This window comes from Pelecanus crispus, chromosome 1 (assembly GCF_030463565.1).
Source record: "Pelecanus crispus isolate bPelCri1 chromosome 1, bPelCri1.pri, whole genome shotgun sequence".
In the NCBI taxonomy this organism is placed as follows: domain Eukaryota; kingdom Metazoa; phylum Chordata; class Aves; order Pelecaniformes; family Pelecanidae; genus Pelecanus; species Pelecanus crispus.
In genome coordinates, this window is record NC_134643.1 from 38,876,716 (window position 1) to 38,904,225 (window position 27,510).

Genomic DNA, 27,510 nt, shown 5'->3' on the forward strand with positions numbered 1-27,510 from the left:
AGCAAAGGGAACAGCATGTCTTGGTCCTTGCAATTACCTGACCTGAATAAGCTTTTTTTTTTTTTTTTTTTTAACCCAGCAATTTATGTAAGAGGGACAAGAGAACTTTATGGTTTATAAGAAAATATACAAAATGTCCTTCCATTTGATGCTATCTTTTGTATTGCAAAAAGGGAAAAAAAAAAAAGTTTTCATTTCGAAGTTTATGTATGACCTAGCGTTTAGTCATATGCAATAGACACTATGTGTCAGAGCAAAGGATGCTATTTTTTTTCTTCTCTTTGCTGCTTCTACCACTTCCATCTTTGGAAAACAGGATTGCTTTTGAGTTCTTTGTTATTGTAAGTGGCTGATTACATGTCTTAGCTGGATCATGCAAATGACTATGTTTGTTCTTAGCAGCAAGTTGATAGGAAGCATGTTAAATTCTTACCTTATTTTTATTTGTACTCTGGGGTATCAGTAAACTGAGAGGCTGTTGAGGAAGGCTGGAGTTTCAGTAAAAATACTTTAAATCACGCAAGTAGTATTGAATAAAATAACAGAATATTCAAGTTTGTCATCTGGCTAAATTTCAGTATCTTCTGCATGCCTGCCTTTTATAGCCATGCTTCCTCTCCCATTGAGGATGTCTTGCTTCATTGTCACATCTGATCAACTGCATAAGATGACTTTGATGCTTTAAAGAAAGATGGTTCATCCTGCAGGGTGGATTATAAACAAATGATTTATAGGCAAATGATGAAGCACAGTAGGAAACTTCTTAAACGTTAAGTCTGATTAGAAAGATTAATAAAGGAAATACTTCTGAATGCGGAAGGACAGTGTGATATTTGTAGTTCTATCATTTTAAAATACTTTCTGGGTAAGCATTTCCCATGATTTGTTTCCAGTAGCAGTAGTTTTTAATGTTAATAGTCAACTACTGGACATGTGAGATACACACTTAATGAATTGAAATGCAACCTTTCTAAGTGAGTGTGTGAAAGTTTTGGAATGCATGAAACTTCTCTATGACCCTGTAATAATATAAAGGGCACGTGGTGATTTGCGTCATTTCAAGTAGCGTTTTCCCATACTAATTCTCTTCACTGCAGGCCCCAAGTCGAAATTTGAATGGTGCTTATCTAATAGACATCACAGCTGTCCCTTGCTGGAGAGCTGACAGTTCATTCTAGTTGCAGAGGAAATGTAGTGTCTGACTACAGAAGTATTACGGACTAGAGTGGGCAAAACTGCCCAGGCTTAAGTCCGCTCTGGTGCAGAGGTAACCTGTGAGGTTGTCCAGTGGAAAAAATTCAACTGGGGGGGAGGTTGCCAAGTTTGAAGGTGCAGGTTGAATTTCTAAGGCTGTTGGTGGTCTGCTTAGTCATACCTAATAGCTCTGGCCTCAGCAGTCGCAAGTTCTCCTGCTGTTTTGGGCTTGCAAGGCTGGGTGAGGATTGTCCATACACAGGGGCTGCTGCAGTCGATGCTGTCCTCCGTTATTGTTTGGGCTCTTGGGGTGTCTCCTGTTGATGAGACAAGCAGCTCTAGTCCTGGTGTCTGCTGTACTTTCCTACTAGAGCTGCTCTTTGAGGCCTTCAATCTCTCTGAACTTGAGAAGAATAAAACAAAACTAGGAAGGAAAAAAATTCTGCATCTGTAGTCAATATGATGCACTTTCCCAAATGGCTTCACTGGTGGTGAACAAATCCTCTTTGAAAACCCATATTAGTATGCCTGAAGTCTGAATTCCTTTCTGGATCTGATGGGTCCAGATCCCTAGATTTAAATTTTACGCACGTTATCTCCAGTTTTGCATGGAAGCGCCTGTAATTTCTTGCTTTTTAAGAAGCAACCAACCCAAACCCCAGTAAACCTTGTTACAGGACATTTGGATTACACAGTGCGAGTGGGCGAGGAAGTAGTTGACTGGGTAGAGCTGCTTGAAGTTGCTGAAGAAAAATCTTACATGCTCTGTCCATGCACTGCCTCCTGTACTGCTTGGACCTTGTTTTGCTAGCTTAGCTTTTTCTTCCAGAGTTAATTTCCTGACAGGTTAGTGAGCTGAGTTTCCCTCACCAAGGGATTCAATAAATGCTGACAGCCAGGGGGAAGGTGAGACCTCACAGCTTTAGGGAAGGGGAGTGAAATACCTATTTGTCCTTGAGAGCAGCAAGTTCTTGGGTTGTGTCACACCACCTAGGAAAACTTTACACTCATGTTTGACCACGTCTGGGTGATAATGCTGTAGTGTTTGCTCCCTAGAGCAAATAAAAGCTATTAAGAGTATGGTGTGACGTGAATTGCTGGCTGTGTTGTCCAGTGTAACACTAGTTCCTTCTATCCCTCACTTTTGTCAGTGCAGCTTTTGGTGGGGCCTATAGTATATAAGATCAGGGAACTCCAGCAAGACGACTCATCTAGGAAAAAAGAGGGAGTGGGGCTGCCCGAGTACGTCTGCCAGCAGAAGAGGGTAGGTCTCCATTTGGAGGTTTAGCCTTGCCAGTCAAGATGCGTGGGATGTGAGAGGGCTGGTTGAGGTGTGGAGAGTTTTGCAATGTGTGGGCTAAATCATGCAGTGTAGCTCTTTGCAGTGACGCATGTTGCCTTGGTGTCTGTGGGGGAGCTGACTTAGGTTCAGCAGAGCTTACTGACAGTTGCTTGGTACCAGCTGTGTCAGAACATGGAGACAACTTATGTGGGTGGGTTGGTTTGGGTTGGTTTTGGGGGTTATTTTTTTGCATCATCTGTTCACTGCTTGTGCTTTGCCTCTGCCCACATTCTCCTCTCAGCTCCCCACAGAAGAGGATTGACTATACAATGTTTTAAAAAAAGAAAATCTAATTTCTTTCTTAATGGTGGTTTGAGGTGATGCACTACATGGTGTAGTGCTACCTACTGCTCGTAAGTCTTGAGCATTAAGAAAACAAATGGTAGCTTCAATTTTGAATTACGTGCTATTGGGAAATCTTAAATTGGATGCACAGCTTCAAATCTGAAGGTGTTATTTATCTTCTGGAGAGATCTAATGGAGAGTATCTCTTTTCCAGAAGTAACTTCCACTGCTAGTCTGAATTGATATTCTAATACATACCTAATAGGTCCTTTGAAGCATGTGTCATCTCATAAACAACTCTTGTAAGTGCTCTCCATCTTCTCTCTTGGCTAGTCAAAGTGACAGACTGAAGAGGAATCTTTTAGCAAAATTAAGCTGGCAATGGATAATGTTGAAAATAGCAGGAAATCTATCTTTTTATTTTAAGGCACAAAAAATCAAGGCAAAACTACCATGTAGTCTTTTTCTATATATTCCTATTTCATTTTTGCCACTGCAAATGGCAGCAAATCAGAAAAATCTTATTTCGTTGTTGGAATCTAACCATTCATTGCTCAGTACTTAGATTACCTGCTGATAGGTATTTTCTACACTGTGCAGAAGTCGTTTGTAAACATACTGAGTCTGTGTGCCAAAGCTAGTTTAAATACATTTTGAGAAATATGAAACATGCACCTAATACTAAGCTTGCAGCAAGTGATAAGAGGTGTTTTGTTTTCAATGTTATTGTAGGCATGCCGTGGTATTAAATGTAAAGACAAGACTAAGGATTAATTTTAAAATTCATAGTCCTTTTGGACTTCACTGTGCAAATAAGTTTTGTTGTTACTGGTTTGTCTTCTGTGGAAAGGATTAAAGGATTTTTTTTTCCCTAGTGTAACTGACAGCTCTCTGTTGTCCTACGCCTTCAGAAGAAGTTGCTGACAACTCCAAGCACTTGACACCTGTGAAAATCAGGCTTCTAACTCTTGAGGTTCAGAAAAGCCTTTCCATATTCTGACCTGTTGAATGTGATATTGAAATGAAAGATAATTTAGAAAAAGCACTTGAGTTCTGTAAGCCTCAAATTTAGCACTACGTTTAGCTTACTCTTTTTTAAACACTTTCTAAAATGACTTAGCTGTTGTGACAGGTACTTTTAAACAAAATGGACTTGGCAGCAATGCTTTCTTAGAAGCTTGCTTCACACGTAGCAATAGGACCTACCTTGCTTTTGACTTGTCATGCTTTAATTTGAAGTTAGTCAGTGACACCCAGCATCTTCCTCCAAGACACTCAGTAGGCACAGTATATGCGTGCTAGGAGTGATGGCTGCCTCCAGGTATTTGAGGACATTGGGTTAATTAAAGCGCACCTCTGAAGGAAAAGAATTGGCTTTCCATTCCCTTTAACATGCACTTTAAATTCCTTTAGCTTTTTAACTGTCAAAAAGTGAAGTGCTGCTTTTTTTCCTTGGCTTTCACAATGAGGAGAGACAGACTCATCTCCACCTTTATTAGTTCGCAGCAACCAACTTGGCTGTTCTTTCTGGTACCCCTAGGTCACCAAGCTATACTTGCCGCCAGTTTTCTTTTTACGTAGTCTATTGTATCACTGAGCAAACTATACTACTTGACTTACCAGTCTGCTGACTACTTGCAGTCAGCTCTTCTTTATCTCCATTCCCTTTTTTGCTTGTTATGCAGTGTGAACAGCACCTTTAAGGGAAGGAGGATTGAAGTGATGTTTCTGCAGGCCAGGCTGCTCTAGCTTACCTTCTTCTGTGCCCTCTGAGTGGCCCAGGAAGGGCAGGAAGACAGCAGCTGCTGCAGGGAGATCAAAGCACATTTGTTATGCTAAACCAGACGGCAGGGTAAGCTGCAAGCCAAGGCAGAGCCTTCCCTGGGATGAGGTTGGATTCCAGAGAGCTAGAAGTCAGAAGTGTAGTGCTGTTTCCTGGCCTTCTATAGCGAATCCTTAACCTGAGCTGAGGAGAAGTATCTGTATGTCCTGGACCGCTGAGCATTTATACTGGGATATAATACAAATGGCTTCCTGACTGCTTCTTTAAAGTGCTTCCTCCCCTGGGCATGGAGGCTGTGGTGGTGTGACTTTGCTAGAAGACAGTGTGGCTTGACGTGGCAGAATGTTGCCATGTCCGAAGAGCACCCTGATGCCGAGACACTTGCGATGCGGGGAGGGGCCTGTGATGTAGGAACAGTGGCTGTGTTTGCCTTCCACTCACGCTAGTGGCTTGTATCTTTTCTTGATTCTTCTTCCCCAGCCCTACCTTGGCTGGTTCTTTGCTCCCTGTGATGATTTCTGCTTGCACATCCCTTGGGTGCAGCAGGACTTCCTTTTCGAGCAGGTCTTGAGCTCTCCCTGGTCTTTTCTGTGCTGTTGTACTGACTCAGCCTGGGTTGGGTGTGTGTCTGCAGCTCAGCCCTTTAATCTCCTCCCTGCTCTACTTACTGAATCTTTGATCTCTGGTACCTCCTACAGCCACTCCTTTCCCTTGTCAGATGACAGCTACTTACCTGCTCTCCTTGCAGGTACTTGCTGCCTTGAGTATTTATTCTCTGTAGCTGCTTCCTTTCCCCAAATGCCAGTGTTTCTTTCTTAGTCCCTGTGGGATAGGCTAGATGAAGATCTGCACTTTCTTTCTAACCCACCCTCTTTTGGGACGACCAGCTAATTTAATGTTCATGGAGTATGTGTCTTTCAGAAGCTCTATGTAGGAGGCCACTGTTTTTTCAACCAGATGAATTTGCAGGAGCCCTGGCTCCCTTACTGTGTCGGTGCAGCCCCGTCACACATTTAGCCACCTGCACTTGGGCTTCCTGGCTTCCCCAGATCTGCTCCGAGGAGGTGGGTGCAGAGCTGATTGCTCTGCAGGTGGCTATGAGATGTCCTTCAGGGCTGTGCTGGTGAAAACAAGATGCAGCAGGAGAAGCCTCTCCTGCAGGGCTGCCAAAGAGACTTTGCTTGCCTTCCTGCTATGGGAGAGGAGAGGTGTTAGGCATTCCTCGTCCACGTCTTTCTATAGCTGCCGTCACTGGGGTGGTTTTTCAGTTTACTCTGTCTCCAGGTGGCATACATTGCCCTTCTGACTTGCTGGCAGCTGCCTGGAGCAGCCTCCTTTTTACTTCACTGGAGTTCAAGAAAAGTTAATGTGCCATCATCTCCACACACATGCCTCAGCCCAAGAGTTTTTGTGGGAAAACAGCAAAATTGGGGCAGTAGCAGAACTTGCAAAACGCTGAGACACGCTCGCTGGTTGGACTGGATGATCTTAAAGGTCTTTTCCAACCTAAATGATTGATTCTATGACTTCAGAAGATAAGGGAATACACATAGCTTCCATTTTATCTAATTCCCTGGGATGCAGCTATGTGTTCTTGCTACTTAAGGCAGAATTCTCCGAATCATACAAGAGGGGCCAGTGAGAGAAGCAGCATGCCTCAGGGGATTGTATGGTTTAAAATACATCTCTGCTATAAATTGCAACAGATGGTCGTGGGGTTCTGAGGTGGATTTTTATTCAAATAGTACTTTCAAACAACTTCCCCCTTCCCTCCAGCCTCCTTATCCAAGTTTCTGGAAAAAGTGTGAAAATTAACAAAGGAAGGTTGACTTGGTTTTTTGTTTTTTGTTTTGCAGCTTCATGGGAAAGGCCATAGAACCTTCAGTTTCCTTTTTCTGTGGTGCTAGACATAGCTCTTTGCCTCTACCAGTACCACTCTGCTGTATTACTCAGGTTAGGGAAATGTAAAGAAGTGTGCAAGTGGGTTTTTACAGAGTCTCTATGTATTTTTAACGTGTACAATGTATGTTGTAGGATCTGCATTCATTTCTCTCATTAGCATTCCTTTCAGTTAGGAAAAGGTCTGTCTTGCAAGAAGGGGATTAACTCTGCTGATTATCTGCAGGCTGTGTTTGAAGAATTGGCTGAGGGTTACCTTGCAAACCAGGTTTTGGTCCTCCCAATACCCAGGAACACAGAAGCTGTCCTGTTAGTTTCCAGCTGATAATTTTTCATTTGCTCAGGAAGGGCATGCTGTTGTGTGGGCTTCCATGCAGTATCCAGTTACCCCACGAAACTTGAATGCAGTCTTGAACTCTTGACCAGATACCCTATCTGCTCGTATTTTTCTTTATTATCTTTTTAAGCGTGGGTTGTTATTTGGGGTTTTTTGGGTTTTTTTTAATATCCTTTGCAGCAAGATGGGTGGTAGTTCAAGTGGTTTTTCTTTTAGGTCACTATTTGGTATCCCTGCTTAGATAAGGTCATATATGTTATGGGCTTAACTTCCCACAGTTCTCCTTGTTTCTTTGCCTGTATTCAGGCAGAAATGCTGCCCCTTTTTTTTCTTTGTTTCTTTTTTTTTTGTCCATTATAGAAGGCTCTTAATGCTTGCTGCAATGGAAAGGCAGATCTTTGGAAATATGAGTCTCTGTCCTTGAAGGTTGCAAACAGAGGGGGTAATTCTTGCTTTTCATTTTGCCCTGGCTGGATAAATTCATTCTCATGTGCCGTAAGTGTGTATGATTTGCAGATCTTTCTTGACCTGTCAAAATGAAAGCCAGCTGTAACAATTTCATATCTGCCCCTTGGGCTGAAACAAGAGCTGGCTTCCTCAAAGCTTATCCTGTTATTTGGAGTGCCAGCCTTTCTTTGGGGGAGTGGAGGTCTCTTTGGCAGTTTATTTTTTTTCTTCAACAGAGACCTCTGAACAGCTACTCTCTAAAATGTCTTCTGTACGTGCGGTGGGTTGACCATACTTTCTCCAGACAGGGCAACAGAAAACTTGTACTACTGCTTTCTCTGTGGGCTTCAAACAGAGCTCTGAAATAAGCTGAGGATCTTTTTAACAGTAAAACACTGACTTCAGATTCAAGACTTGTGCTTGAAAATTGTTCACACAACTCAAACAGGAGAGGGAAGAGCATTACAGTCTTGCTAAACTTGAGGTAGCTCCCATCTTGTCTGGTGGCTGGACAATGCACTAATGCAGTGCTGAGGAGGAACAGAGGAGAGCATTAGTAATGAGAAGAAAGCAATTACTCTAAGTGTTTCATCGGAAGTAACAATGTAAGTAATAATTAAATAAAATATCTATAGTAAAGCAAGAAAATCTTTTGAAGACAATTCCTGCAAAAAGCTAAATAAACTCTTCCCCTGAGAGAGGAGCTCTTGAAAAAAGTCTGTTTAAAAGAGTTACGTATGCTGCAGTCTATTTCAATAAGGAGGGAAGTGAGAAAGCGTGATCACTTTTTGCAGTGTTTCGTCTGTTCTTGTGGTTATTTTTTCATTCAAGCCCAGCTCCCATGTCTTCTAGTTCATCGTAAATCTTTTAAAAAGAAATAGTTTTTTAGCAGAATTCTTGTTGAGGTATGAGATTTTATTTTCATATATATATGCATGCCAGGGCTTAGTCATGTAAAGTTAAGTGTAACTGTTCATCTGAAAACATCTCATGGTCCTTGAGTGTAAAGTCTCATCAGTCTTCCTAGGTTTTTGATGAATCCTAGCTCCATGGTACTCTAATTCTGGATTGTGCTTTCTAGCTAATAATTCTTTTATAAATGACCACATTAAAGTGTGTGTTTATTTTTAAAAACACTGCATAACTAAGTCAAGTTATATCTCATTTGGAAAAGCCAGTGTTATTTCTCCTCCTTGTCTCTCTGGGTTAGGTTACAATTTTTAATTATTGCTTGCCAGCGTCCCTCCCACAGATTCTTTGCCTCATCCAGCACACAGAATATTTGGTGCTAATCTTGATGAGTCTTTCCCCTTCTTGTTATTGTGGAATATGTGGCATAAGGCCATAAATTTCCTGCATGGTACTCAAAGCTTGCTTTAAAAGAAGAATTAATCATTTCAACGTGGCTTTTTTTTTTTCCCCCATGATAGTTCACAAATGGTTGTGAACGTGCCTTCCAATAATAACATATTAACAACAGCTTCTTGCCATCTGCAAGTGCACCGCTACTCATGTTTCTGGCTTTAAGAAGTCCATTTTGTGTTAGGGTTGAGTTGGGTGATCCCTGGCTGTTCACCTCAGGCTCTGTGCAGGTCTTGTCTGGCAGCCACTTTGGTTAGCGGGGCCTCACTTTGGGACCCACTGTTTGTTTCTCTCATGCAGTGGTGATATTCCCATTCCATAGCGGATGCTGAAATATAAGGAATATGGGAATACCCATATGAAGTCAAAAGCAAGATCTGGCAAGACCAGTATCCTGGCAGTTCCTAATGGTAGGTGTCAGGGGAGGAGAAACAGGACAAATATACACAGTGGTGTTTTGCCAGAATGTTTTTCTAGCCTCTTGTGACTTGCAGTCTGGGTTATTTTCTTCTGTGAGTTATCTAGTTGCTTTTGCACCCATGCAAACTTGTAGCATCCCCAATGTCCTGTGACATGGAATTCCACAAACTAACTGTTACTTGCAAAAACCACCCCGTCTTTCTTTGTTTTTTGAGTCTGCCTCTTGCTGGTGTTACTGGGGTAGGATTCAGCTCTGGACTAAAACGCCTACATGCAGATGTGGGAATGCAGGTGTCTCACTGGCAGTGCTGGCAGCAGAGCTGAGAGCAATTCAGCTCACCACCAAGTCAACGTATAGGTTGGGACTCAGTGGCTTAAACCAGAGGTATCTGGTGGTATTTTGGGTACTGTGGGTTGTTATCCTGCCTGGTCTCCCATTGCCTCTTGATGGGTTGCAGGCATCTCGCTAACCCTCCGATACATCTGCCAGCCCTGTGCAGGCATCTTGGATGCACTAGGATTTCTCAGATATGGCACTTGGGTTTATCTGGTGGAACTGGCTCCTCCTGTCTTGCTGCCATCACCTGGCACGGGAATGAAACTGTTCAGGTGTTTTGATTCAGATCAGTGTCTGGTGTCCCATCCTGACCCCCTCTTTGTTCCCTCCTCTGTGCAGTAAGAAATGTCTTCTACTTCTGATCTGGTTAGATCTACAGCTGCGACAGACTTCTGCGTGTACCTCATTGCAGAGAACGCACAGATCCTGCACGTGCTTGCTTCGCTTGCAGGTGTGAATGTTCACGACCCAGCAAATCCTAATTACTGTCAGGTCTCAAGTCAGCTCCCCAGAAAGGCGATAACTTGCCATTAGTGATCATCTGTGGATATTTTTGTACTTAAAACTCGTTTTCAGAGCAGGGGTGGAACCCGTTCCTGCCAAGCCAAATTCACTCGAGAGGTTCCTCCCGCTGTTCCTGCCTCCTTCGCTGGGCACCTTCCAGTTTCTGCAGCAAGGGATCTGGCAGACCCAGCTTCGCAGTTACAGTTGCTTGATGAAAACATTGCCACAGAACACCAAAAAATGCTTGCGTTTGCAAGTGTGGGAGAAAAATAGTGCTATGTGGAGTGTGGGGAAAAATATACTGATGACAAACCATAAATGAATTAGTTTGTTCTAAGGTTTTATTTGGTTGTTGGTAACAACCAAACAAGTATAACAGTGCTGCTCAAAAAGACGGATGCATTTATTTAAACAGTAGATGGTCCTTGAATTGAGCAACAATTCTAAAACGTAGCTAAACGCATCTCCTTCAGCACATGGTCCTAACTTGCTGTGCCTGCGCTACCTTTCCCCGCTGGTTCCCTGTCATCCTCCTGGACTCCACAGCTCTCCCTTTGCAGTCTGAGCTGCTCCAGAGACACTCGGAAGAATTTCTGTCATGGACAAACCCACCATTTCCCTGCAGCTTCTTCCTCTGCTGCAATGGAGCAGTTTTGACTGAAGTTTTGAGAGGGGAAAAAACGTCTTCTTGACATGTAATATTGTGAACCTTGGCTCAGGCTTTTTAACATTTGTCGAAGTTGTGATCAACTAAAAAATGGCTGTTGCTGTCTGCCACAATCCCGGTCAACACATACTTGTGTACCACAGAGGTAATGGTTTGTGTTCTTTTTAAATAATCTGTTTGCAAATTATTGTTGCAAATTTGACACTTGCATGCATGCTGTATTTGTCTTCTGAAAGCATTTTTAATACCTTTCCATAGCCTTATTTCCAATGAAATGTACTTAAACCCATTACTTAGTGGTCGTGTTCATAGTAAAGCTTATAACCTGTGCTTGCTGAGCACTTCCCTTCCAAGGCACACGGTTAAGACTCCTAGATTAAACCTCATCTCCTTAAAACTACATGTGTGTTCATGGCAAAATCTGAACTGGCTCCTCATTCCTGCTTTGAGTGCAGGAGTGAAAAATACTCTTTCCCCCTTATCCAGCTGCAGAGACAGTAAATGAGAGGCCTCTTAAGGGGCCAGGTGTCCCGTGGCAGCATTTTGATGGCTCTTGTTTCTAATAAGCAAGCTGGATGTTGGGAGTTTCTAAGTCTGTCTGGGTGTGGGGAGAGTTGTGTTCTGTTATTTATAAATCTAAATGAGGATTGCTGTGCTCTTTTGGCTCCTCTTTCCTATGTTAATTTTTAGTTTTTAATCTTACTATACTGGGTTTGTTCAGTGCTTTTGCTACTCCAGAGCTACCAACAACATGCAGTCATTTAAACAGCTTGGGTCAAGACGGTAAATTTCGGTGAGGTTTTGGATGGAGACGGAGATCACGTTTTGCAAACAGCTGTCATGGTGGAAGGCAGCGGTAGCCCTTTCAGTGGGAGTACTCTTTCTGAACCGAAGCAGTCAGATCTGGAAGATCTCATATGTTAGAAAAGTTAATGCGAAAATCTAGTATCCTATTGCCAGTATTCCTGATAACTTGATATTTCAAAACATCCTGTTAAACAGATCTATGGGACTTACCGTAAACTGAAACGCAAGAATGCTGAGGTTATGGGTGCAGAAATGTTTCCTTGTTACGTGTAATGTTGTGTAGAAAGGGTTTGCTAAGCCTACCGTTTACAGCTGATTCTCAAAACATTCCCAGGAACCTGCAGTTGTGCTGGCAAATTACTCTTAACCAGTACTAGTTTGCAGCGAGATTTGGGAGGGGGTGGAAGCACAGGTTATGAGCAGTCCTAATACACAGGAGTATGTTTGATGCCCCCAGTTTGTGGGCAAGACACTGCAAAGGGCTGGTACTCCAGTGCCTGCTGGCAGGAGCCCCTCTCCACCCACCAGATCAAGTGTATTGCCAGTTATAGCAGTCAGTTGGTTCTCTACCTACTGTGTATTACTAATATATAAAAGAATCTACTACTGTGGTGAAAATTATTCTGTTACCCATTTTGTTGGCAACATCTGGGCTAACTAAAACAAGAGCATGAGTCCTTGACAGCATTATGACTGCCTGTTTACATGCATACGAATTCCCTTCAAAGTGTTTTGAAATCAGGTTGAGTGCAGGTGTCCTGCGTGGGCAGGGAAAACAAATAGCGGTGGCTGATGGAGTCCGAGATGTGCTGAGCAGGAAAGGAGTGCAGCTCTGTAACTGGCACTCACTAGGCTTAATTCCATTGGAAAATGTAAATATTTCTTGCCCAGCTTCATCCTTTGCAGCTTGGGGCACCAGCTCCGCTGGTAGGAGGGGACCGCGGTGCAGGATCTGCGCAGTGCCTGCCCCTCTGTCGGGTGCGGAGGGTGTTTTGGGAAGCCACGTCCCAGAGCAGGCTCCTTGGCTGTCCTGCGTATGGGCTGTGTCCTGGTTTCGGCTGGGATAGAGTTAATTTTCTTCCTAGTAGCTGGTGCAGTGCTGTGTTTTGGGTTTAGTAGGAGAAGAATGTTGATAACACGCTGATGTTTTAGTTGTTGCTGAGTACTGCTTATGCTAGTCAAGGACTTTGCAGCTTCCCATGCTCTGCCAGGTGCACAAGAAACTGGGAGGGGGCACAGCCAGAATAGTTGATCCAAACTGGCCAAAGGGCTATTCCATACCATATGACGTCATGCTCAGTATAGAAACTGGGGGGGTTGGCCGGGGAGCAGCGATCGCTGCTCGGGAACTGTCTGGGTATCGGTCGGCGGGTGGTGAGCAATTGCATTGTGCATCACTTGCTTCGTGTATCATTATTATCATTATTATACTGTTACTATTAGCATTACTATTTTACTTTATTTCAATTATTAAACTGTTCTTATCTCAACCCAGGAGTGTTTCTCACTCTTACTCCTCCGATTCTCTCCCCCATCCCACCGGGGCAGGGGGAGCGGGCGAGCGGCTGCGTGGTGCTTAGTGCTGGCTGGGGCTAAACCATGACAGGCTGTATGACCCGAAACACTGCATGTCCGTGTGGGAGGGTGGCTGGAAGCAGGTGTGCTTCATTTCTAGTATAATTATGTGGGCATGTAAAACTGCTAAGGAGTACAAAGAGGGGAGAGCATGCTCTCCTCATGTTACCAGTAACGTCAAGATGTTGCTGGTTTTGATCAATGTCTTTCCTTAGGATAGGACTAAGCTTCTTATGACTTACTAGAAATGTGGTATTTCCTAGTCTGGTTAAGCCTGTAAGAAGTTTGGGGCTCTTGTTAATTTTCCAATATTGTAAATTAGTAAGATGTACTAGTAAGATTGAGAAATTACAAACAAAATGCAGCTTACTGAAGCAAAACTGGGAGGTGTGGTGGCATCTCAAGTTGTACACCCTACAGCATTATCTTTTCTTAGGATCACTTGCATCCTTTGTAGTTTGCTTGTTTAGATTGCCTGTGCTCTTTTTCTGAAATGCTGATTTTATAATACTACAGACAGCTGTGGCTGGCTCCTTCCCACTTTGCATCATAAAAACCATTTGATTAAAAGCATATAGCAAGCTCTCTTTAAGTCCCTGTGTTTCCACACTTTGATGTTGCCATGTTATTTTTTCTGAAAACATCTGTCCTATGTGTGTGCACGCATGGGCATCTGTGTGTGTCACCTTGGTATGTTTATAGAGCCTCTGTAAGTAACTGATTTTCATTAAGATTTACTAGCTAATTCATAAATGACTGCATGAATAACTCTACTGACTTCATTAGGACTTACTAATAGGCAGTCCTAATAATCAAGGACCAGGCTCTGCCATCTTGAGAGAACTTTCTTAGGCTCAGGGATGCCTTGTAGTTTAGTTTATGTGCAAAGGTGACGCTTTTTACTACCTACTGCAACTTTCGGCATTCGTAATACAAGTTGGTGAGATGGAAATGATTGTTTGGATGCTAAATGAACACCTTTTAAAAAATAGAAAACTGAATACTTTCTCTGCACTGTTCTGTTGTCTGCAGTTTGCAGGTCCGCTCCTTGTGTCTTGCATTATAATATGGTATTGCCTGGCCAGGACGCTGCGTAGGAAATAACAGTGTGTTGCTCTCCCCCTTCCCTACCCTGTGCAACTAGGCATTACAGAAGAGTTTTTTTACATGAACCTATGATGTTTGTTAATTTGAAGAGTTTTTCTAATCAGGTTACACAAAGGAGCTACTGATAGAAATTTGGTTGAATTTCAGTATTCTGGCTAAATAGCCTGTACAGGTTTGGAACAGAAGAAAGCAAGCTTTTTAGTTCATTACAGGTTTGGTTGAGGTGTCTAAAGCTGAGGTCCTTCACACATGGCAGGTCTGCAGTTAGAGAGGTCTTGTTAGTGGGCTTAGGTTGTATATGCTCAATGGAAGAGTGGATGTGAACCGACTGATCTATTTACAGGACTAATGCTGTTGTGTTTGTCAGAAGTTCCACATATGTTCTTACCTCTTCAAGCTCTTGAAGAGATTCCCCTTGACTATAGCTTTAGGCATGCACATGTGTATTTGTAAGCTAAGAATGGCTCCTGAGATTGATAAACTTCTAATAAGATAAGTTAGTGATATAATCTAGTAACTTAACAAGTTTAAGTTTATAGGCATAGGTAAACGCTGTGTTTCCAGTTGGGTGATGGTTTGGTGTTTTTTGTTATGTTTTTTAAACTTTCATCTTGATCCTCTGTCAAAATAGAGGTGATATCACGTTGCTTACTTTATTTTGCCCCCTAAAAATGTGAATTAAACATCAAGATTCTTAGTATTTTCTGTTAAGGTACAGGAAACATTAATGGAAGTATTTCAGGGACTTTTATTAAAAGACAATTAATTTGTGGTTTTGCTTTGCAGAATTTGTTGTTTGTTTGAGGAAACTTTGATTTTGCTGTTTTCAGCTTATCCCATGCTTGTCCATAAGATGACCTGTCCTTTTTAATGTGTCCTGTCTTCTGAGAGTGTTTTTTCAGAGGGTTTAGTGGGTACCGATTCTCCCTATTCTCTTTAACGTTAACAAGGGTGGGTTTTTTTACGAAGAATTCTAGTAGGCTCTCTTCTCCTTCCACCTGAAATGCGTATCAGCTCTAACAGATCTCGTGCCTTCGTGAGCTTCATAATTACATTTCCTGAAGTAGTAGCTGGGCGTAAGGAAAGGTGGAGTAGCAGCAGCGTTTCCTTGTGCCTGTAACATCCTGCCCATAAAAGCAGGGAAATAGCTGTTTGGAAAGAAAAAAAGAACAACTTTTGAACTTTCTGTTATAAAATCAACACATTCTCCCATTTGCTGCTTAAGAACAAAGCATGTAATCTTTTTCCCCCCTTCTCTGGTTTCCTGGTGGCCATTCTCCAGCATGGCAAAATAACTTGTGTTTGGAGTCGGGCCATAACATCAGGTTGTAAGCAAACAAGCCCTTTTCTCCAGTGCAGCCTAATTGCTGTTCTTCTGACCTTTCCTCAGAAGAAAAGTTTGTTTATCCAGCTTTTCCAGTGGGATATTCATTAAATGCGTTCTAAAGTCTTCTGTTCGCACCTCCCTTGAAAACCTACCCATAGTGACCTCCTACTCCATTCTCCTCTCTCCACTGAGTCCTGCCAGCAATGATCTGAATCGCACCGGTATCACCCCACTCTTTTATTGATGTCATTAAAAAAAATAATGTCTGATTGTAACAATTGCCCTGTAATTCTGAAGTGACTCATTACTGTAGAATTGTCTGCCCCGAGACAGAAATTGTGAGTTAGTCGGGAGGGAGCGGCGTGCTCGCATCACGTAGTGGTGTAAACTGTCTGCTGATACGTGGCACCAGGCTAGCACAGTGTTTGGGTGAGTTGGGACCTGTGTGGTAAAGTGTTTGTTGCACCATAGTTCTCTTATGTGGCAGGCTTATCTAATGGTTGTTTATGTAATCTGTGGCTGTTTTTTTTTTATTTCACCTGTACAGAAATAAAACAAAACCCCCGCTTTCCTTTGCTAGTTCTTTTGTTTTCAATTTGTTTATCCTGTTCTTTTTCACCTGTAAAAAGAAAAAAAACCACTATGTTCATCCTAATTAAGAAAGGAGCCTCCTGGATTTGTAGAAGTCATCTGCAGCCTGGTAGCGGGTCTGTTATTGGACGAGGGCTGTGACAGCTGACACTGGTTTCTGAGGCAGCGGTAGCATCTAGCAGAGAAGCAGGCATACAGCTAAAAGCAGTAATCTTTTTAAATTGTCCCACCATGGATGTCTACAGCTTGAGCCATCTGGATTCATTTCTGAGAAATAAATGTGTGTGTATTCTGGAAAACAAATTCGTACTGAAACTAGGCAGCAAGTGTATTTTTGCAAAAAGGGTTCAGTCAAGTTGGTGGCAGTTTTCCATTTTCGTGAAGGTAGTGGTGTGTTTTGTCTTTCTTTTTAGAGAACATAGGAGTTTTGAAGAAGCTTGTCCTTCTGTCAGTTGCACTCAACTCGCAGCCAAAGTGCTTGGCAGCCTGTTTAAATGTATGCGTGAGTAATAAAAACAGGGGGTAGAAAAACAAGGGATTAAAACCTTTCAGAAAGCAGGATATCATTACCATGCTGATGAGTTTATTCAAGGCGTAATCTTGCTGAATCTACTGGTCAGTTTTCTCACGATGCAGAGATCTGAGGATTGAGTACACCTTAGCAATGTGAGCTTGAGGTCACTAGGACAAGAACTTTTCTGGGTGGTGGCATGGGGCTGGATGGCTAAGGTCTAGCAGCCCACTGCCTTTGCCAGTTTCTTCTCATCTAAGCCCCTCAACTGCGTTCATCATCTGCAAGATGAGAAGAATAACTTAAATCAGGGAGTTGCAGCAAAGTTGGATCCAAGGCTGGTTCAAGCCTGCCTTTATTTTCCTTCTTGCTAGAACAGCAGTCAAATCTGAATTCTGAAGCTTTAGTAAGTTCAAACTCCAGTAAAATTGAATGAAGGTGGGGAAAGAACAAAAAAATTTCTGTGTGCGGCCTTGAGGTAGATAATTGACTTAAAGGGTTCTGGTATTTATTTTTCAGCATTTGACCTCTTAAGGCTGGGGATGTAAAAGACAGGCAAAATCCTATCATTATGGTCAATGTAAGTTTATGCTATAGTAGTACACGGTGGTGGTGCCGCTGAGATGGTCGCCTAGTTTGCCCCCTCTCCTTCTTTTCTTTCCTGAAATACTGAACTGAATTTTTGATAGATCAGATCTGGCAGTAGTAGGTAAAGCTAATGATTGTAGTGTGCTGCTTCAGAATATGTCTTTTGGATACTACCCTATTTTTAATAAAATATGCTAACATAAAGGCTGTCCTGGAGGGTGCAGTCATTACAGTATTAGCTGTTAATGAAATGTGCCAGGTGATATAAATTTTCTGGAGTGCAAAAGAAGAAGGAAATCCTTCATGCAGGCTAGACTGCAGGGGTGCCTCCTTTTGTCTGTACTGTGTGAAATAGCTAATTTGGATGCCTGTTTGAAGAGACTGGTTCCTTTTTTAATATTTCTGTGGAGCGTTAATTACGCAAAGTGCAGTGAGAGAGGTAGTGTTGATGTAAAAATATTTCCTGTGGGCTTATTTCATGAAAACCTAGCTTGCTCTGTTGAAGGAGAGCTGCAGTCACTGAAAACTTTGTTAGGTCTTAGATGGAGTTAATTTTTAGCTCTTACCATTTGATGTGTACATATATAAAGCAGCAGTTACATAAGTTGACTGTAAAGGCATATGACGGTTTTGTTGTGGTCATATTCAACATACTAAGAAGATACTTCGGCTTCATTGGCTTAGAGGATGTGTACTTTACTAAAGATACCAGTGATTGTTTACAACTTTTAACATCCCTCCGTCCTCCCCAAGGCTATTGTTACGGGCTTTTGAGGCCTTCAAAATGCAGATTTTATTTGAAAAATAGATAGTTGTACTGCCTAAAATTTGTGGGGTTTTGAGATGCATGTGTGGTAGAGGAGGGCTTTTTCCTGTCAGAAAGGTTTCAGAAAGGAGATTAGTGCCAGGTTGACCGAGAGAGACAGTAACAGTAACTTCTTGAATTTTTTCGGGAACTGTATGTTCCTCAAACAAGGAACTTCCCTCCATGACCAGTATTTGCTTGAGAAGACTGTGCATCTTTTTGAACACCACTGTTTTCATTGTAGTGTCTGTGATAAAGGAAAAACTGTCATGGTTGTGCTATATCCGAAGAGCCAGTGCGTTACATGATGTTTCCTACATGAGAATTGTTACTGTGCAATTTTTAAGAGGTTTGGTTTTTTTCTTTTTCTTTCAAGTAGAACAAATCCAAACACAAATGACTTGGTTCGTAGGACCACGACCATGTGCAGGCTCACCGTTTCTGTCTAACACCAGCCCTGAAGCTGGGCCTGGTTAGGAATTTGTTGCCTTTTCTCGATACAGGCAGGTTTTGTCAGAAGGCTTAAAAAATAATTTGATGATGCAGCCTTTGAACTACCCAGCCAAACCCGGGAAGGGAATGTTGCTCTAAAGTTAAAATGGCGTTTCGACGCACACGGCGAAAGTTGGCACATCACCCAGCTTCTGCTGAGACAAGGTCCGTGACTGAGCTTGCCTCAGACTTGAGAAGCGCCAGCAGTAACCACAGGGAGAAGGCTGCACGCCGTGGCCTGGCATGGGGCTTGCTCTGCCCGCGCTGCGCTTCCCCAGGAGCGGCTGGTTGGTTTCCAATACCAATCTTAATGTGAAATGTAAATAGCTGCATTTGAAGACCCGGGGGCTTGTACTTGCAAACAACCTCTTCCTGCCTTCTGTTAGATGGAGCGTGTTGGATTCTTGCGTTGTGGGGTCACATGCAAATACTGTGGTGTAATGACCCAGGCTCCTAATATTACTTAATTGTCTGATTGCTAACTGTATTAATAGCTCAGGTTCCAGACCATACTTAACCTTCTTTTCAAGATATACTGATTATTTTTCTATACGGTATCTTATATGAGCTTGTTTCCTAACTGTCTGCTTAAAGCTAGATTTTGTTGTACAGGTCAGAAAGAGGCTGGTAATCCATTTTACCTCATTAAACCCCTTATATGCTTAAATAGCCATCAATCAAAACTCATGCATTTTCTGTAGAGGAGACCTGAAGGAGGTTATTTACTGTTTGTGATGTTTCTTACATCTAGTTTTACTGAAATATGCAAAATTTCACAGCTGTTTCAATTTTACTTAAATCACTTAATGTATTGCTTTAAAAATGTGTCATAATAGGGGGGAAAAAAAAAAAAGTACAAATCTGCATAAAACCTGCTGTGTCTTTGGGGACAGAATCTAATGCCAAGCCTCAGATACTATTCTTCATACAGTTGGTTTTCACTTTAAACAGATGACTGGCTTTTTAAAACTGGGTTGCATGCCAGTAGTTAAAGTACAGCCATATAGGGTATGACAGGGTTTGTAACTAGGGGTTTTCAGAGGTGAGGTCATGATAACATTGTTGCTTAAGTTTCATTTAAGTTTAATGTCACCAACAAATAGATTTCTTTTTCTAGCCTTCCTTTCACAATGCCTGAATATTAACTGTGTTTATATTGCCTCTGTTTAAAGGAAAATAATTTGTTAAAAGGAATAAAGGGAAGTGAGAGTTCTTGGTTTGTTTCTCTGCTGCTTAAAAATATTTACCATATAAACATATGAGTGTTTACATCAGAGAGGTCAGACCGGAGCCATAATGCTTTGCTTTACCCTTTGTCAGTCAGTCTTTCATTAGCGTGCCAAGCCACACGGTGTGATGGTATTTGGGAAAAACTGAAAATAATCTGAAAGTAACAAGTATTTACTTACTAAGTGGAATGCCTGTACCTTGTAAATTTATAATTAGCATAATGCTAAAATTATAAGCTGTGATAGTTGCATGGGGATTTCTTTAACCACTGTGGAAGTGTCCTGGAAGAGACACCATGTTGCATCATGGATATTTTAGGTAAAGATTTTTCACAGACCTGTAGTTTACACATTAATAAGCAAAGAGCACCTAAACTTTGATGCACCTATGTCTTGAGTTCTGCATGCAGCTCTGGTCACCACATCTCAGGAAAGGCATACTGCAGTCAGTTGCCCTTTTCTAAAATGATTGAGAGGATGGAGTGGCTACCTTAGGAAAGACTAAGAAGTCCAGGGCTCCTCACTTTGGAGAAGAAAAAAAGGAGGTGTATGATCCTGATTTACAAAATCACAAAGATGATGGATAAGCTGAACGTGAAACTTGGGTTCACCAGGTCCTGCCATATTAGGATTAAGGGGCACTCATATATTTAACAAAGTTATCTTCTGTTCTAATAGAGTATCAGCTTAAAGCAGATGGAGGTACTTCTTCACACTGCAGTCATGAATTTCTGGAACTTGCTGCCACAGGAGGTGTAGAGACAGGCACTATCAGTAGGTTCAAAAAGGGTTTATGTGCATGTGTAATCACCAGGTCCATAAATGGACACTGAACAGACTCGGAAGGGAGGTGCCCTCTAAATTCCTGCTACAACACTTGTGGATGCCAGCAGAGCGGCTGTAGAAAGGGCTCATGTGCTCGCTTGAAATAGCCTTTATTTCTGCTACTGTCAAAGGCAGAATACCAGGCTGGATGCACTATACACCTGACCTGGGAGGACACTGCTTCTCTTGCTACCTCAGGAAGGCATGGTGCAGGCTGTTCTTGAACTTGCTCTGACTGTCAGGATAATTCTTTAAGACTCGGGTCAGCCAAACCCACTTAGAAAAAGTCGTCCTCTAAAAAAGAGACTGCTTCCTTGCCCTGTGTGCCATTGACAGGGATGGGAACTGGATTTCACTGGGCGCAGAAAGCAAAAGGTGCTAAGAGGATACAGGGATTGTTCTGCCCGCATCCATCCTGTCAGAAAATTCCCTTTCCCTGACCCAGAGAGCAACCTCAGCCCATTCAGGAGGACACAAACATTTCAAGGTGCAGTGCTTGGAGCTGCTTGGATGCTAATATGCTTCCCCGCCCCTATTTGGTCTTCTCCGGACCTTTCTGGCTACTGGTGTCTCTGACCATTTGTGGATGGATGTGACCAGTAGCTCTCCTGGTGATTCCTCAGGCTCTCAACTGAAGGAAGAGCACATCTGAGTGCCGGCTTGCTCTGGGATGGAAGGAGGAGTTGCTATTGCTGGCAAAGCTGCTCTGCTCTCAGGAGAGTTAGGATGAAGAAGCAGCAAGATGTTTGTTTCAAAATAATTTAATTGCAAGGCTTCAATTTCTTTCTTTCCTGTGGGAGTGCTGACAGGCTGTAGGAAAGAGTGTTCTTGCTTGTAGAAGTAGCAACAACTGAGATCAGAAGTCCCTTTCTCTGCTTGCTTTCTTGTATTCTCTGCTAGGCTTTTTTGTTGTGTGATAGCACTGTTAGTTAAATCCTTTCTTTAATGCAAACATGATATAAATAGGGTGCATTAGCTGCAATTTTTATGCCTTAAACATTACTTAGATTTTTTTTTTTTTTCCCTTAATGTAGATTAGGCTGCATTTGTCAAAGCCTCAGTGCTTTACTTCAAAAATTATTCCTGGCCACAATTTACAGCATCAGGGCATCTTCATTCATCTGACTGAATTAAGGGTCACTGTATGTGTGGGGTTGATGTGAAATGTGAGGGCAGGGGATAGGGACTGACATGGCTTAAGAGTTGGCTTGAGCTTCCACAGGTCTTTGGTTGTTTAGATTTCTTACAAAAATACTTTAATACTTTCCTGGGATAGGTTAACCTTTGTCCATTTTATTTTCCTTTGTCAAGCTGAAATGTTAAGAGGAGCTTGGTTCCCCATTCCTCAGAGACGCTAATTTCTAGAAGTTTTGTGAAAATAATTAGATAGAAGGGATATACTTTCTTGTATTCCTCCATAAATAAAAGTCTATAGTAGCAGTTTGGGGAAGCCATGCATCTGTCTTAAGGCAAGGATCCTGAGGAAATGGGCTTCAGGGTTTTGGGGTTTTCTTTGTTTGTGGAACTTTTTGTCAGCCTCATCCCATAGCAGCTTGCTAGCTGTTGAGCTTAGCGCTTTCTCACTGTGTTGCAGCACCAGGGTTTGGCAGTAACCGTGGGACTTGGACTTTCTGAAAAGCCCAGATGTGATGCGATTCTTTTTGGGGACCACAACTTGATTTGCAGTTCATTTTAATTGTAATCTGTGCAGTTTTAGTTGTGTTCCTTGAGGATTCATGCTGAACTAGTCTCAGGGGGGCTTTGCAATGGGCATAAATGTTTAAAAGAGAGTGCTGCTTCTCTAAACATCTGTGATGCAATAAATGAGATGTGCATGGGGGGTGGAGGCGATAAAGAAAAAAACATTTTCTGCCCTTTTTGTTGAGAGGAAGCTCAACTGTGAAGAGGCATTGCATCATGAGCTTCTAATGAAAGACCAGCTCTTCCCCTTGGGGAAATGAAAGCACTTGCCTCATTTCCCTCTCACTGGCAGCTGTTGCTTAGGAATTTCATTTGAGAATGAAATGCTGCTTTGGTTGGCCTGAGGAATGGTGTTAATTCAAATGGCCGCCAATGGTGTGCGCTGTAAGTCATGGGAAGGACAGCATGATTTTCACAGAAGTTAATAACTTGGACTAGAAGTAGTGTATTGGACTCAGATACACCATCTATATGGATTCTGATGTATTCAACTGTCTCCTTGAGATCAGTTTTTTATCTTTCACATCTGGGCTAGGCTGAGGAAGTAGCAGATAACATGAGAAGCAGGGAGTGGAAGGAGACCAGGAGCTCTGATGAGGAAAACACACTTAATTGGGCTGGGAGGAGGAAGGGGTGATGACATGGCAGCCACTACTGAGAATATCATTTGGCTAAGCAATGGAGGAGTCACACCTAACTCGGGTTTAATTTTTTTTTTTTTTAATGAAAATAACATTGAAATGTTTGTTCATTGTTTTATAGAGAAAATACCTTTTTTTGAACACTAGCACCCAGAAGTGCCATTGTTAAGCCCAGCAGCATCTAGGTCCTGGCTGACAGGAGAAGACACAGTGTGTACTGCTCTGCTGACCGTGCCTATACTTCACTCTGCTGCTGTGACATATGCAAGGATTTGTGGTTAGGAAACTCATCACCAGGCCTAACTTTTGAAGAAAGGCAGTTTCACAATTCCCAGCATACAAATTTTGTGAGGCATGCATGGCTGGGCGTTTTGTAGGGAGCTGGAGATGAATCAGCTGTGTCTGAATTGGCCTAGGGCTGAATTGGCTGGCTGGAGCGTGCCGGCTCCGAGGAGCTGTGCCAGGGGTTGCAGAGCATGCCTGGGGAGCACGGGAGGGCCATGGTGGAAAAAGCAGCTTTTGTCCTGGGCTGGGTGAGCCACCAGGTGACACAGACTGGCTTCTTCTCTCACCGGACCAGGCAGAACTATCACAAGAAACGATGATAAATGTACTTGGCTGTAACATCTAAATCTCACCTCTGAAATGCCCTTTCTCCTTTGTTTTAAACAGCTGAGGCAGGAGTAGTTGCTTTCCAGTGGTCCCACCCTGAGCAGGTGTGGCTTCAACGCCTTGGTGGCCATTTCAGAGCAACATGATACAAGCATATTGTAAAGCATGGTAGAGGTGGGTTAATTACTGCTGTTACTCTGCTGTTGTATTGGATGACTCAAGGTCTTCTACAGGTGATATATTTACCTGCTGAGATAACAAAGTGGAATTTGATCTGCTGGACCTAAGTAGAGTTAGCAGAGGACTTTTCCTTTAGTGACAAGTACAGAAGGAAATAAGAGAATTGTGGGAAATGAGTTTGCCAAGTCCTCTTCCACCCACCTAAGTACTCCGGTCAAAGAAGACTTATTATTTTAACTTAAAGCATGGCTAGACAAAGCTGTATGGCAAAAGTTAAGTGCCACTATATACTGAGAGCAATTCAGCTCCAGGGAAGTTGGGGGGAAAAAAACCTGTATACCATCTTGTCAGCTTCTATTTGCATGTTGGTTAAGTATAATTAGGAAAATTAAAATACATAGGTGCCTCAAATCTGTGTGTGCTACTTCATGATACTCACTGAGAGCAGCTGACCCAGTGAATCACAGTGGGCTGAGGGTTTCTTGTTCATAATAAACTCAGTGAGGTATTCCTTTGTTGGCTTTCTCCTGACAGCAGTCATGTGGGATTTACTGTCTCTGCAGCCTGTGTGACAGCAATGTGATTTTCTGTAGGCCCTGGTGCCTAGCTAGAGAGGAGCTTTTGTTTGCTTGGTTGAAGTAATGTGCCCTCGTGTGTGCAGTTGGAGTGTTTTGAGCTTTTGTTTGGGAGCAGGAGAGTATCTCCAGACCCATTCATGAAGATCTTGGGCTTAGGTTTCCTTCAGTCATTCTCTTTCTTGTGGCTGATATCTCCCATGGTTCACTGTCTTGTGGCCTTGATGATCAGGGATGGTGGACTGGAGTGAAAATGCCGATTGAAGTAAACAGCATTTCTGTCTATTGTGTAAAGCATTTTTCTTGAATGGATTTGGGTCTATTCTTTAATGTTCTAATCCTAGTAGTCCTGTTTTGTATTCAGTTCATAGTTTTGCATAATCTATAGGCTGTTAAAAGTAATTGAGGCACAGGCTTTGGTGGTTTAGAAAACGAGTTACAGCTACGTTTGTTGGCAGCATGCTACAGAAGGAGGTTATCTCAGCTTTTGCATAAACAGGGCTCTACGTTTTCCGTGTGCTGAATTAAACTTTGCCAAAATTGCCTGGCCTCTGGTGCCCATGCAAGAAGGCGGAAATTCCAGTGGTATGTTCAAGTAGGGAATCATGGCTAACTCAGTGAGGGAATGACAGCTCCCCTGGTGATGCCCAGGGATCCGCAGCTCTGCAGCGGAGCCTCACCTGAGGAGAAGACTGGCGTTACTCTGGGCATCAGCTGATTCCCCATCCCCTCACCACCAGCCTGGCGGAACTGCTCCCTCTAGCTCATCACCAACACGTGCAGCCGCCCCTTTCTCTCCCGTTGTTCCCATCATTTCCAGCACCCTCAAACAGACTCTTGCAAATGTGTTTGGCTCTATCAGGAGCCTTTTTAGCGTTTGGCACTGTAGTCTCCAGTACACATTACAGACCTGACTCCCAAGGCATCACCAGACCAAGCCCAGCAGAAATTATCTTGCGTAGATGCTATGCTTGGCTCTTGCTCATCATGCCTGGTTCCATGGCAGTCCACAGGACTAGAGTGATCTCATGGAGCTGTGTCTTTTCTAACCTAATCAAATTTCTCTCACTTTGCTAGAAAAATGTGACCTCTTGGGAGAACAGAAATCTATATGAAAACTCCTATATGAAAATAGGAGAAAGTTACTTCTTGCTGTCTGTGTTCATACTTACTAATTTGTTTACTGAGTTTTTATCTCTCTCTCTTTTTTTAAAGTACTATGTAGATAGGTTGTTTTCTAGCCATCAGCCTTGTGAACTTACCCTATGCAATTAAAGGTTCTCTTTGTCATCTATGGTTATTAAAAGTCATTTTTGCGAAATTAAATCTCTTCCGGTGCATAGAAGCTAACGGGAAGTTTTGTTGGGGGTTTTGGTTTTTATTAAACAAAGGTTGAACATAGGTGAGTGAACAAGGTGGTGAGTGTTTTCCTCTTTTCTGTTTAGTGTTTTCTCTTGATAATAATGGATGTTGTGTATGACTTCAGTAATCACAATGCTAATCACCTCCAACAGGGTAGATAAGAGGTAACTGCTTGAACCATCAGCAGTAGAATAATGGTAAATATGGAAACAGGTGTCCATTATTGGAAAGTCAGTATCAGTAGTGTTAGCAGGTTGGGGAGGTATGAACTCCACAACATGCATGTTTCTGAGAGATGAGTTGTGGCTGATATCCATGTGAAGGGGCTTGTCTGCAGCTACACAGACTAGGAACGTTCCAAATGAAAGCTTGGGTTCTTGAAATCAGTCACATAGACGGCAAGTGCTCTCTCAGACCTTTATGGCTAGAGGACTGCAGACTGTTCCCTGTCCCTTCAGTATCTACTGCTAAGGTTGTCTTGGCCCATGCCTACAATGTTATCTGAAGTCAACATTTAGAGTGCCCATATTTCCAGACTCTCACGATGGGTCATTGCTTTTGATGCTTATTTTAAGCATGAAAACAGCAGTAACATTTACTTTGATTTCAGAGAAAAAGTATTTTTTATATTTTTTTTTTTTTTCTTTCTGTGCCTGCTTTGTTTTATAACTATCCATTTGCCCCCAAATAGAATACTACAAAGCTGTAAGGGCCTCTGGGGAGATGAAGTGAGACGTTTAGATGAAGCTGTGTATGTCATTATCATGGCAGTTTGGGAGAGAGGGAAGGTGAAAAATAGAAGGGCAAGAAAGCTTAGTTTCTCTAGTGAGAATGGAGCCTTGGATTCTGAAAACATTTAGTAATTTGGTATTTTGTAACAGACTGGGTGGGGTCTGGCAGCTGTGCAAGATGCTACGCAATCTTAGAGTTGTGCTTAAGGAGCTAATAGGAGAGTTGTATTTGGCTGGTGTTTCTTTTTGCCTCAGTTTCCTGATCTGTGAAATAAAGGTATGCTCTCTGTGTTACGCAGGAAACCAGTATCTGAGCCCAGATCAGAATTCAAGGCTTCTGGCTTCCAGTTCTCTGTTCAGACCACACCTTTCTTTTTATAGCTATGGGAAAAAAAGTTCACTCCAGCATGTCATTTAGTAAAATACCATATAGGAAAAGCAAAACTAAGCCCCAAAGGGCTAAAACTAGCTGGTTTTAAATTAGGAGATGGAAACAATTCTGCAGATTCTTTCTGGCAAATGGAAACTTACAGTTCCACACCAGATGTGCTCGTCTTCGGGGTCGTTTCTGGCAAACCGAGGGACCTGCAAAGGTGTGTGCTGAGTGGTGTCCAAAAGATACAGGACTGGTCACTGACGTCAGGGAAATCCTTCCCTAGGATAAGCTCTGCTGGGATATGCTTGTGAGGACAGATTGGAACACTGTGACTTGATGGTTTGTCTATACAGTGAATTCCTGTGTTCAGATGTACCCTGAAAGCTGCAAGCTTCTTCAAAGCTTCTCCCTTTCTAAGTGAAGTCTTAAATCATTAAAGCTGAGAGCTGAAACTCTTTCATACTATATATGGCATTTGTGCGAGTGGTGGAAACAGGAGTGTATTTATAACGCTAGTTTGCTGCAGGAATACGGATTGGGAACAAATGTTTGTTTGGATAAAATGCAACTCCAGGGACTGTTTTTACTGCTTCATGTAAAATCCATAGCAAGCTTGTAAAAGCAGCAGTTGAAAAACCTAATAGGGCCTTCGCCATGGAAAAAAACATTAATCTGGTGTAGCATTATATAGCTAGAGAGTTACTTGTGATGGTTCACGTAGTAGTCAGTGACCCTGTGCATAACATGCTGTCTGTCATGTTGGAATGCAGGGATGCCCTTACGTTGTTGGCACACACGGAGATTCTCGGTGTTACTTGTTAGTACATGCTGCTGTTTTCATACATATTCTTCATTTGTTTAGAAATACCCATTTGGGCCCTAAGTAATATTTCATGAA

At 42.5% G+C, this 27,510-nt stretch overlaps 1 protein-coding gene across 1 annotated transcript in view; it reads left to right on the forward strand.

The window, feature by feature from the left end:
* The window catches only part of RASSF3 (Ras association domain family member 3), a 52,230-nt gene that overhangs the window by 20,948 nt on the left and 3,772 nt on the right, over positions 1-27,510 (forward strand). The gene's annotated exons all lie outside the window — the stretch shown is intronic.